The following is a 12,886-nucleotide window of genomic DNA, read 5'->3' as shown; positions in this document are numbered from 1 at the left end:
TTGGAGTATTGCGTACAGTTCTGGTCGCCGCATTATAGGAAGGATGTGGAAGTGTTGGAAAGGGTACAGAGGAGATTTACCAGGATGTTGCCTGGTATGGTGGGAAAATCATATGAGGAAAGGCTGAGGGGCTTGAGGTTGTTTTCGTTAGAGAGAAGAAGGTTAAGAGGTGACTTAATAGAGGCATACAAGATGATCAGAGGATTAGATAGGGTGGATAGTGAGAGCCTTTTTCCTCGGATGGTGATGGCTAACACTAGGGGACATAGCTTTAAATTGAGGGGTGAGAGATACAAGACAGATGTTAGAGGTAGGTTCTTTACTCAGAGAGTAGTAAGGGCGTGGAATGCCCTGCCTGCAGCAGTAGTGGACTCGTCAATATTAAGAGCATTCAAGAGATTTGGACAGGCTGAGTGAGTGGGCGAGGATCTGGCAGATGGAGTATAATGTTGACAAATGCGAGGTTATTCACTTTGGAAGAAATAATAGCAAATTGGATTATTATCTAAATGGAAAGAAATTACAACATGCTGCTGTGCAGAGGGACCTGGGGGTCCTTGTGCATGAGACGCAAAAACCCAGTCTGCAGGTGCAACAGGTGATCAAGAAGGCAAATGGGATGTTGGCCTATATCGCAAGGAGGATAGAATATAGAAGCAGAGATGTCTTGCTGCATCTGTACAGGGCATTGGTGAGGCCGCAGCTGGAATACTGTGTGCAGTATTGGTCCCCTTATTTGCAGAAGGATATATTGGCCTTGGAGGGAGTGCAGAGAAGGTTCACCAGGTTGATACCAGAGATGAGGGGTGTTGATTATGAGGAGAGACTGAGCAGATTGGGTTTGTATTCGTTGGAATTTAGAAGGCTGAGAGGGGATCTAATAGAGACCTATAAGATAATGAAGGGGCTGGATAGGGTAGAGAGGGAGAGATTCTTTCCACTTAGAAAGGAAACTAGAACTAGAGGGCACAGCCTCAAAATAAAGGGGGGTCGGTTTAGGACGGAGTTGAGGAGGAACTTCTTCTCTCAGAGGGTGGTGAATCTCTGGAATTCTCTGCCCACTGAAGTGGGGGAGGCTACCTCGTTGAATATGTTTAAATCACGGATAGATGGATTCCTGATCGGTAAGGGAATTAGGGGTTATAGGGATCAGGCGGGTAAGTGGAACTGATCCACTTCAGATCAGCCATGATCTTATTGAATGGCGGGGCAGGCTCGAGGGGCTAGATGGCCTACTCCTGCTCCTATTTCTTATGTTCTTATATGGATGATATTGGAATAGTGTAGATTAGAGGGGCTTTAGATTGGTTTCACTGGTCGGCGCAACATCGAGGGCTGAAGGGCCTGTACTGCGCTGTAATGTTCTATGTTCTATCAACAGTACAGTATTGTACTGGCAGTTTCAGCCTAGATTATGCACTGAGTAATGGCTTGCAATATAAACCCTCAACCTTCTGACTCAGGCTTTACACTCTGCACTGAACCATGGCTGAAATAAGATGCCACCGGCTGACAGACTGCAGGCAAGTTTGCTTGGGCAATAATGTTGTCATAGGATATTTCATGATTTAATTACTATTCTTGTTATGTGACACACCCTATCCACATACTCCACACCTCCTAACCACATAGCTATTTCTTAGTCACTGCGATACTTCTAGTCAACTTGAAGAGCCTGAGAAACATGTAAAGAAAGATTGTAAAACTGTATAAATACTGTATAAAATTTGAAACATCATCACAAAGGATAATAAATCTAACTCTACTATTATTTTGGTAACAAAATAATCACTCCACCCAGATCTGTGGCAGCAATAGAATGTACAAAGTAAAGATGATGACATTGAAAGAGAAAAATACAAATATTTTGAAAAGGAGCATGTGCCCACTTTGCTTAACTGGGGATTAAATTGAAAATTGACAAAGAACTTTGTTATTTATGATACAACTGGTTGAACTTTTTGGATTTTTTACTTTAAAAAAATAATTTCCTATAATTTTAGGGGTTTGTTGAGATTTTCTGTAAAATTGAGCTTTTTTTCCTTTTAAAAATTGGATAAAAATCAAACATCTAATAATGGAAGTTGGAGGGACAATTAATGGTCTTGTACAGCGATCAGTTCATTCTCAGTGCCTTCCCTCAATGCGCAAGTTTGTAATGACAAACTATCACAAATTCCTTGATGTAATTGCTGGTCAGGAAGCGGAAGTGCATGGTTTCTGGGAAGCTCGGAATCATAATTGTTCTTAAACCCTGGATAAAATCAACAGAAAAATGGGAGTCTGAGTAGAGGATAATAAGATGGCAATAATTAAAAGCATAACACTCGAGGGAAAAAAAGCTGGATTTTTGTTCAGGAATAGATGAGCTATCACTAAAAACCCTAACATATCGAAGAAGGGAACACTGCAGGAAAACTCAGTGGCACCATGACCCATAAACCTAACAGTTCTGAAAGTCAATTCAAATAAGAATGCAAAGTAGTATAAGATAAAAATAGATTTACTCTTGAATCTCCAGAATCTCACAAGTCCCATACAATGATTAAAATCTAATTCAATTGAATAAGAAAGTGACAGTGTTACCTTACACATTGAGGCCATGATTATTTGTGGAATTCTTGCATTACCCTACAACAATTAGACATCTTATGATTTGTACCAAGGAGCATCTTGGCCAGGGAATTTGAGCTGTGCTGGGATGAAGACATTTCCCCTGCTGTGTTAGGCAGCAGGCGTAAGTTAGTCTCCACAGTACCTTGGGTATTTCTGTCTATATCTAAGCCATTTGCCTTGCAAAAAGCTAGTACTGGCCCCAGCCAGCTGAACACTGGGTTAAACACACATAAAAACGTGTTTTATCTCGTTGCTGAAGCAGCTGAGATAAAAGGCTTCGAATACAATGTATTTCAATTGAATTGAGATAGAATTTTGTCCCCTCCAATTCCTGGGCAAAGGTGTGTACACAGAGGGCTTACCACATGCTCACAGTGCAGAAGCCAGAGGCCAAAGGCTTATCTAGGAATTGGGCCTTCCATCTGACTAGAATGACCGAAGAAGGCTGTGGGAATCGTCTCTACAGAGTCAGCTTGTTGGTCATCATAAACACAGTTTGGGCTTCCTTAGCTCACTGGTAGCTGCCAACTATGTCCTGTGGAGAACAGAAGAGAGGTGGAGCACTCTTGCTCTGCCTGGCTCGACATGCAGGGGATTGAGGAAAAAACATACATTTTTGTTTGGGCTTCCATCAAACCCTTTACGCACTGGACACAGAACCAATATCTCAGAGAAAACTCTGGGCATACAAGCTTCCAGCAAGGATCTTCAAAGAGGCATTTCCCCTGATTCGTACAGAACTCTAACAAGAGACTTGGTTAAGGGAAGGACAGGATTGGCAGCTTAACGTTCCAGGATACAGATGTTTCAGGCGGATAGAGAGGGATGTAAAAGGGGTGGGGGACTTGCACTGCTGGTTAAGGAGAATATCATAGCTGTACTGCAGGAGGACACCCTGGAGAGCTCATACAGCGAGGCAATATGGGTAGAGCTCAGGAATAGGAAGGGTGTAGGCACAATGTTGGGGGTTTACTATAGGCTGCCCAACTGCCAGCGGGAGATAGAAGAACAGATATGTAGGCAGATTTTGGCAAGTTGTAAAAGGAACAGGGTTGTTGTGGTGGGAGATTTTAACTTCCCCTGGGACTCACTTAGTGCTAGGGGCGTGGATGAGGCAGAGTTTGTAAGGAGCATCCAGGAGGGCTTCTTGAAACAATATGTAGATAGTCCAACTAGGGAAGGGGCCATACTGGACCTGGTATTGTGGAATGAGCCCGGCCAGGTGGTCGATGTTTCAGGTAGGGGAGCAGTTCAGGAACACCGACCACAATTCAGTAAGCTTTAAGGTACTGATGGATAAAGATAAATGTAGTCCTCAAGTTAAGGTGCTAAATTGGGGGAAGGCTAATTGCAACAATATTAGGCAGGAACTGAAGAATGTAGATTGGCGGTAGATGTTTGAGGGAAAATCAACATCTGGCATATGGGAGGCTTTCAAGTGTAAGTTGATAGGGATTCAGGACCCGCACATTCCTGTAAGGATGAAGGATAAGTATGGCAAGCTTTGGGAACCTTGGATAACGAGAGATATTGTGAGCCTAGTCAAAGAGAAAAAGGCTAGGAGGCTGAGAACACACAAAGCAAGTGTGGACTACAAGGAAAGAAGAAATAAACTTAAGCAAGGAGTCAGGAGGGCTAAAAGGGGTCACAAAAAAATCATTGGCCAGCAGAATTAAGGAAAACCCAAGGCTTTTTATACATATATAAAGACAAGAGGATAGCCAGGGAGAAGGTTGGCCCACTCAAGGCCAGGGGAGGGAATCTATGCGTGGAGCCAGAGGAAATGGGTGAGATATTAAATGAGCACTTTACGTCAGTATTCACCAAAGAGAAGGATTTGGTAGAGGATGAATCTGGGAAAGGTTGTGTAGATAGTTTGAGTCATGTTGAAGTCAAAAAGGAGGAGGTATTGGGGTTTTTGAGAAACATTAAGGTAGACAAGTCCCCAGGGCCTGACGGGATATACCCCAGGATACTGAGAGAGGCAAGAGAGGAAATTGCTGGAGTCTTGAGAGAAATTTTTGTATTCTCACTGGCTACAGGGAAGGTCCCAGAGGATTGGAGAATAGCCAATGATCTTCCTTTGTTTAAGAAGGGTAGCAAGAATAATCCAGGTATTTACAGGTCGGTGAGCCTTACGTAAGTGGTAGGGAAATTATTGGAGAAGATTCTTCGAGACAGGATTTACTCCCACTTGGAAATAAGTGATGTATTAGCGAGAGGCAACATGGTTTTGTGAAGGGGAGGCCGTGTCTCACTAACTTGATCGAGTTTTTTCGACGAAGTGACGAAGATGATTGATGAAGATAGGCAATGGATGTTGTCCACATGGACTTCAGTAAGGCCTTTGACAAGGTCCCTCATGGCAGACTGGTGCAGAAGGTGAAGTTGCATGGGATCAGAGGCGAGCTGGCAAGGTGGATACAGAACTGGCTTGGTCATAGAAGACAGAGAGTAGCAGTGGAAGCGTGCGTTTCTGAATGGAGGGCTGTGAGAAGTGGTGTTCCTCAGGGATCAGTGCTGGGACCTTTGCTGTTTGTAATATATATATATAAATGATTTGGAGGAAAATATAACTAGTTTGATTAGTAAGTTTGCGGACGACACAATGGTTGGTGGATTTGCGGATAGTGATGAGGATCATCAGAGTATACAGAGGATATAGATCGGCTGGAGATTTGGGCGGAGAGATGGCAGATGGAGTTTAATCCAGACAAATGTGAGGTAATGCATTTTGGAAGGTCTAATACAGATAGGAAATATACAGTAGATGGCAGAACCCTTAAGAGTATTGATAGGCAGAGGGGTCTGGGTGTACAGGTACACAGGTCACTGAAAGTGGCAGTGCAGGTGGAGAAGGTAGTCAAGAAGGCATACGGCATGCTTGCCTTCATCGGCCGGGGCATTGAGTTTAAAAATTGGCAAGTCATGTTGCAGATTTATAGAACCTTAGTTAGGTCGCACTTGGAATATAGTGTTCAGTTCTGGTCGCCACATTACCAGATGTGGAGGCTTTGGAGAGGGTACAGAAAAGACTTATCAGGATGTTGCCTGGTATGGAGGACATTAGCTATGAGGAGAGTTTGGAGAAACTTGGTTTGTTCTCACTGGAATGATGGTGATTCAGAGGGGCCTGACAGAAATCTACAAGATTATGAGGGGCATGGACAGAGTGGATAGTCAGAAGCTTTTTCCCAGGATGGAAGGGTCAATTACTAGGGGGCACAGGTTTAAGGTGCGAGGGGCAAGGTTTAAAGGAGATGTACGAGGCAAGCCTTTTACACAGAGGGTGGTGGGTGCCTGGAACCCGCTGCCGTGGGAGGTAGTGGAAGCCGATACGATAGTGACTTTTAAGGGGCATCTTGATAAATACATGAATAGGATGGGAATGGAGGGATATGGTCCCTGGGAGGGTAAGGAGTTTTAGTTCAGTCGGGCAGCATGGTCGGTGCAGGCTTGGAGGGCCAAAGGACCTGTTCCTGTGCTGTAATTTTCTTTGAAATACTGACTGCGACAGATGTCCAGTTCTGTGATTACCATTTATCCGCCAATATCTCACTCAACTTACCTTTCTTCGTGTACAGGAAGAGAGTGCATGTTGGTGTTGTAGGGAACTATACATGAACCAAATTATCTTCTCATCCAAATGCATGAACTGTTCAGACATGATTACCTGATCATTATCAAGTAGATTCCCTGAGCCAAAGGGACTGTAGCCAATTATTTCACACCATTTAATTGTTACTCTACAAATGCAATCAGCAAAGAACGCAGTCTGAGGATCAAATCAGCCATTCTCTGTATGTGCCAAATGATGGTCTATACACTAAGTAATCTGAGACCTGAAAACTTACATTTTGATAGTTAATGTACATGAAAGTAAGGATCTATAAGCGAACCATGCTTTATTTAAAGATATAAATTATTCATACGTTCCCTGATTGGTATAAGGGGCTATGTTAATGTCATAAACACTCTTGTGATTAAGAGCAGTTGATTCTAATTGGGAAAGGGTTTGAGCCCACATATAAGAGCCAGTTTCCATCTGTGTGTGTGCATGGGTTACCTGGAAGGGAAAGGTAGGCTGCACTTACGTTACACTGAGCTTTGAGAGTCGGCGTGTGTTAAAGATAGACTGACTTCTGCTTCTTCCTTTGCCAGATGGATGGTCACCAGAGTAGCAGGCTGCCTTCAAAACGAACAACTACATTTTACTCAATACAGATTCATAATTTTATGATTCAAATGTCCCACAATCCATAATCACTCAAAAACATTTGCTAAAAGAATGGCAATTGCCACAGATTCCTCCCCGGCATTCTATGTTTACATTATTTAACGTACAAATTTTATATTAAAGGCTGAATCAAAAGAGCCGTGAATCCCGAGGGTAAAGGAGCTGTTGACCTGTGATGAACTGAATTGTGGGGAATGCTCCTGAGATAAGCAGCTTGAAAACAGACATCCAGACTGTAAGAACACAAGAATATCATTCTGTAGTTTGATATATTTAAGGCTGAGTTATAGATTTTTGATGACAAAGAAGTCAAGGGTTATAGGTCCGTGATCCATTTTGCTTCACACTCAGTGGGAGAGTGCCATTAAGGCCACAATCCAATCAGCCATGATCCTATTGAATGGAGCAGGCTCAATGGGTCAACTCTTGATCTGATTTCTTACACTTTTATTTCTTGGTGATTGCAAATCTTGATGTTTGGAATTGAATTTTCTTTGAATAACAAGATGTTTTTAACAAATCAATCACTGTGAAATATTGTAGCACAAAGTTTAGGATAGGATTCATTTGATGCTGTGGCCATGATTATAATCAAGAAATTACTACCAAAAATAGAAACATAGAGACTAGAAGCAGATGTAGTCCACTCGGCACTTTGAGTCTGCTCCGCCATTCATTTTGATCATGACCGATCATCAAATTCGATATCCTGATTTTCTCCGCCCCCCCCCCCCCCCCCCACCCCCTGTCTTCCCATATCTTCCCATATCCCTTTAGAGCTATACCTCATTCCTTCTTGAAATCAGATAATGTTTTGGCCTCAACTACTATTAACATACCAAGATGTGGAGATGCCGGTGTTGGACTGGGATGGGCACAGTAAGAAGTCTCACAACACCAGGATAAAGTCCAACAGGTTTATTTGGTATCACGAGCTTTCAGACTGCTGTCAGTTGACTCACCTGATGAAGAAGCAGCACTCGAAAAGCTTGTGATACCAAATAAACCTGTTGGACTTTTACCTGGTGTTGTGAGACTTATTAATGTACCAAAGCTCCAGACTTACTCATGAAAATTCTGTGTCTGCAATTCTTGAAAAGGTGTTCATTTTTCTAAGCTAATGTGGCTAACATTAATTTTTGGAATTATATTGTTCAAATTCGCCCCACTGTATATAATTATTGTGTCTGTGTGATGTTATGTTGGGAGCTGCAATATACGATTCTTCTCCAGTTCCAACCTGATCAGCATTCAGCCCTGCAAAGCAAAGATTCAGGAAGGTAGCAGTCAGTGTCATAACTATAATAAATAGTTACATGATGTTCAACAACAGCAGCAAAATTTCTCCTGGCACTGAATCACATCACAGTCATTTGACATTTATTTATATGATCTGGCAGAGCCATGATCAAAACTCCAACTCTAAGTGCATTGTTAGCAACTAAATATCAGTGAAATTCTGGTGACTCAGCTCAGTCTTACCAAACAGCTGGCCTGTGTTTATCTCTAACTTGGCATTGTCACAAACCACAATCTATGTCTCCGTCTATGTCTGTTATAAATGAGGTTCTGCGATGAAACAAACAGTTTTCAGGATGTAATCAGAAGTTCAGGAAGTTATCTGGGTCCCGCTGATAGCCCACATTTCAAAACCAAGCAGACCACAAGTGGTGAAGTTGCAAGTGTATTGTCACTTGCAGTATGGTCATTGTCACAGGACATCTAATGCAAAATTATATTGGAACTTCCCCCAGTGCTACAGCTATAAAGGCAACACTGCTTTAGGAAGTCAATTATGTTTTAAATATATCTGTTTAAATTTAACATTGCTTGAGCCCTCGTTCATTACCAAAGTACATATTGATCATGGAGGAGTCCAGATAGTGGATGCCATCAAACTATCCAAACATGGAGGATGTCACGCTCAGTCTGTTTTTTGTGTAACATCCATACATTCAAGAGAAACTTCTTTCACCAGAAAATGGGGAACTCTCCATCACAGGGATTGATTGATGCAACATGTATTTGAAGAAAAGTTAGATAAACATGAGAGATAAAGAAATAGAAGGCTATGTTGACAGGGTGAAGTTAAGAGGGAGGTTTATGTGGAGGATAAATATTTGCCATGCTACAGGGCTTGGTAATCTGATATTAATTGTTTTGATTTGGTGATCAACCTGCACATTGAGTACATTTTGAAGCTATCTCCAAGACCAATTATATTCCACCTGAAGTTTTCCAGTATGGAGGAGCTCACACGGTTAGGAAAGTCAGTCGGCTCTTCAGCTTAATCTGGAACCTGGACATTGTGCTCCACGATTACATCGATGCTTTCACAGCTCACCTGTATGAAGGGATAAGAAAAAACTCCATCTGCTACAATCATCATGGTATTCCACTTCTCTGCACAGCAGCAAAACATTCTCGTAAGAGTTGATCTGAACAGGATTGTCACTCATCTTGCAGACTCAGTGTACCCAGATTTACAGTGCAGCATTTGTGCTGGACAGTGTATGGTCGACATGATCTTTGTATACACACTCTGGAGAGCCTCCACCTGGGTGACCACTTTGCCCAAGTCTCCAAATGCTTTGGCTTTACAATAAGTCCAAGAAAGACAGATCTTCTCCAACCTGCTTCTGGACGCAAATTCCAACACCCCATAGTCACAATCAATAATACACCCCTCAACTCAGTTAAGAAGTGTTGCTATTTTGGGAATATCCCCTCCAACAACACCACGTTAGATGGTGAAATCGCCTATCACCTAGCAAAAGCAGGGTGGCACAGTTGGTAGCAGTGCTGTCTCACAGTGCCAGGGACCCGGGTTCCATTCCTGGCTTGGGTCACGTGTGGAGTTTGCACGCTCCCCCCCGTGTCTGCATGGGTTTCTTCCGGGTGCTCCGGTTTCCTCCCACAGTCCAAAAGACACTGGTTAAGTACATTGGCCATGCTAAATTCTCCCCCAGTGTACCCGAACAGGTGCCGGAGTGTGGCGACTAGGGGATTTTCACAGTAACTTCATTGCAGTGTTAATGTAAGCCTACTTGTGACACTAATAAATAAACATTAAAGGCAAGTTCAGCATTCAGCAGGCTCAGCCACAAGCAAAGAACATGGATTTAATCCCAAGACAAAGATCAAAATCTACCAGGCGGCGGTTCTCACATAATTCGCCATGGCTGTGAGAAATGGATAATCTACCAGTGTCACATAAAGCAACGAGATGCATTCCACCTTTGTTGCTTAAGACCTACCTGCAACATCAAGCAGCAGCACAAAAACAACATCACTTAAGTTCTTGCAATGTGCTGCATATTTGGCATCGAGAACATGCTCATTAGAGCTTAGCTTCACTGGATTGGCCATTTGGTTCACTTCGAGGATTGCCACATGCAAAAGGCAGCATTCTATAGTCACCTGAGCATAGGAACACGTAACAGTGGATGTCCCAAACTTAGATACAAAGATATTCTGAAAGCCAATCTCAGAGCCTGGGAGTTGGTGCCCACTATATGGGGGAAAAGCCCCTGGACAAATCCAAATAGTGAAGTCCCTGTCATCAAGCAATCTGAAAGTTGCAGGAGAATGGAATAAGGAGCATGCTGGATAGCCAGTGCCTTCACCCACCTCTCTAATAGTGACTTCAGAAGTAGTAACTGCTAATCAAGATTTGGTTTCATATCACAAAGATGTCACAAACCTAGACTGAACAGTTGATTTCCTTGCTGAACACTCATCCATCAAAGTGATAGGAGAATCCATCGGTGTGGGCCAGCTGGGCTGAATGACCTGCTAATGTAATTCTATATAAATCACCCGTGAAAACATGGAAGGTAAATTGGATGATTTGCTGTTGTACGACCAAAGGAGGGTTACATTATGCAATGCACTGCGTATAATTCTGCTTCTAAGGTAAACTCATTTCCTACAAAGGCTAATGTTCAGATTTTAACACACGATTGGATTAAATTGCTTATAATCGCCCTACATCTGATCCTCACTGGCCTATTGCTGCTGCCATAACAACAGGCGGATGCTCACCACCCAGAGTGGGGCCTGACTGAAATCCAACGGTTGGTATCCAATGATGATGTTCATGCTGCCATGTTATTTTATCTCAGCATCTGCGTTGTGCGCCATTGCCAGAGTCATAGTGATGGAAAGAAGCACCAAGACCAGAAGAGAGTTTCTTCGAACGCAGGAGGAGCAAGGAGTATTCCTCTGGCCCCACAAGGGAATCTTGGGCCCTGAGCTTCATTCCCACACCCAGGATGTAAATAACCCCACCGTTCTCTTTTTGGTTTTTGCCTATCCAGCGTTTTCTGCTTTTCCAGTGGATTTCCAGACTTCACAGTTTTTATTTGTTCATGCAGATATCTGGTAATTAGCTATTTTGCAGTCTTCAATATGGTACATGGAAGACGTTTGTGAGGGCTAGTACCCTTAATCCCCTGCCAAGCCATCCATCAAAAGGGGTGTGGGTGGGAGAAACTGGTGTGCCACAACTCTGCAACTCTCGCTTATGACTCCCACGTAGCTGCTTTTGCACACCCGCAGCAATACCTCAGGATCTCAACTCCACAGTCATGCAAAACAAAATGAGGGACCAGTCAACTTTGGCTGGTGTAGTGTGGGGACGTCACCCCCTAAAGTGCATGAAGACTGGAAATGGTGGATGAGTCAGGAGATCCCAACAAGACAATGGCTCAGAAGGCAGAGAGCAGCAAAGTGTGTGATTCTTCCAGATCATTGTCATGATGCTTAGGACAGCAAATGGCCAGTCACCTGCAGAAAATGTGGAACCTCAGGCAGTATAAGCCCCGTAGTTTGTCATGGAAAGTCATCCACATACCATGCCCTAATAGGATTAGTTCCAAACAGGACAGGATAGCCTTCAATACACTGGATGTTGTAATTTCAGTGCCAATCACTGTGTCCAACCCCAGTGTACAAAGAACTGGCTATTCATAAATTTTATTATTATTCCCTGAGGGCAGATGTCATCCTGCTTCTTAATGGCTGTCACCAACCAGAGAAATAAAAGAAAATGGCATTAAGATTGTGAAACTTTAATATCATGAAACTCAAACTATAGACTCATGGGTTAATTCCTGGGAAATTAACTCCGTCTGATTTTGTGACTGAGTTTGTGTTGCTGAACAATCATTAGTGTTCAAGATTTATGGCATGAGCTTTCAGTAAGATCATTCTTTGTAATCAGTCCCAGACATCCATTACTCGATGTAAAATATATATTATCATTTTACTCAGTAATCAACTAATCTCTTTAATAACCTGTCAGTCATTGTCACATTAACATTTCAGAGAGCATATTATCACGTCAATTACACGGAGCATAGCAACCATTGAGTTAGTGCTGATACTGTCAGTGAACATTATGAGACCCAAACTGTGGATAAAATCACTGCCACACGTTTTAAGATACGGCTTATGCACAGGATAGGCAGAAATGTATTACAAAATAGCAACAAGAAAGGATCAATGTTGTACATTATTACACTCCTAGTCAAAGCAACTTTTGAAATGCAGTCATTGGTATTTTGTGGGCCAATTGACAGCTAATATGCACATTGCATTGTCCAACAAAATGAACAGACTGCGAGATCTCCCTACAGTTCTTGAAATAATGCACGGGACGGTTTACTTCTTCTGAAACCATAGGAACAGGCATGAGATCTGTGGGTTCATGTCACCTTTAAACAAAACCACCCCTTACAATTGAGGCCATTTGATCCTGAGCAAGTCCTGGTAAAAAGATTCAATGTCTTGAGAATTCAGACTCAAACCACACGCAGGAAAAGATTTCTAGCCCAACACAGGCAGTTTATCAATTTATTTTTATTCTGTGTAAAAGTTAGTCTCTTTATCTCAGGTCATTCTGGAACCCAACCTGCTTCCAGTGAGGGACTAAAGCCCAACCATTGTCTCGAGCTCCATCTGCTGGTCCAACTCAAAGATGCAAGTTCAAACTCCCATTCCATCATTCCAACGTACAGCAGTAGTTGCATC

This window comes from Mustelus asterias, chromosome 28 (assembly GCF_964213995.1).
Source record: "Mustelus asterias chromosome 28, sMusAst1.hap1.1, whole genome shotgun sequence".
NCBI classification, from domain to species: domain Eukaryota; kingdom Metazoa; phylum Chordata; class Chondrichthyes; order Carcharhiniformes; family Triakidae; genus Mustelus; species Mustelus asterias.
Note: the sequence above shows the minus strand (reverse complement) of the source record.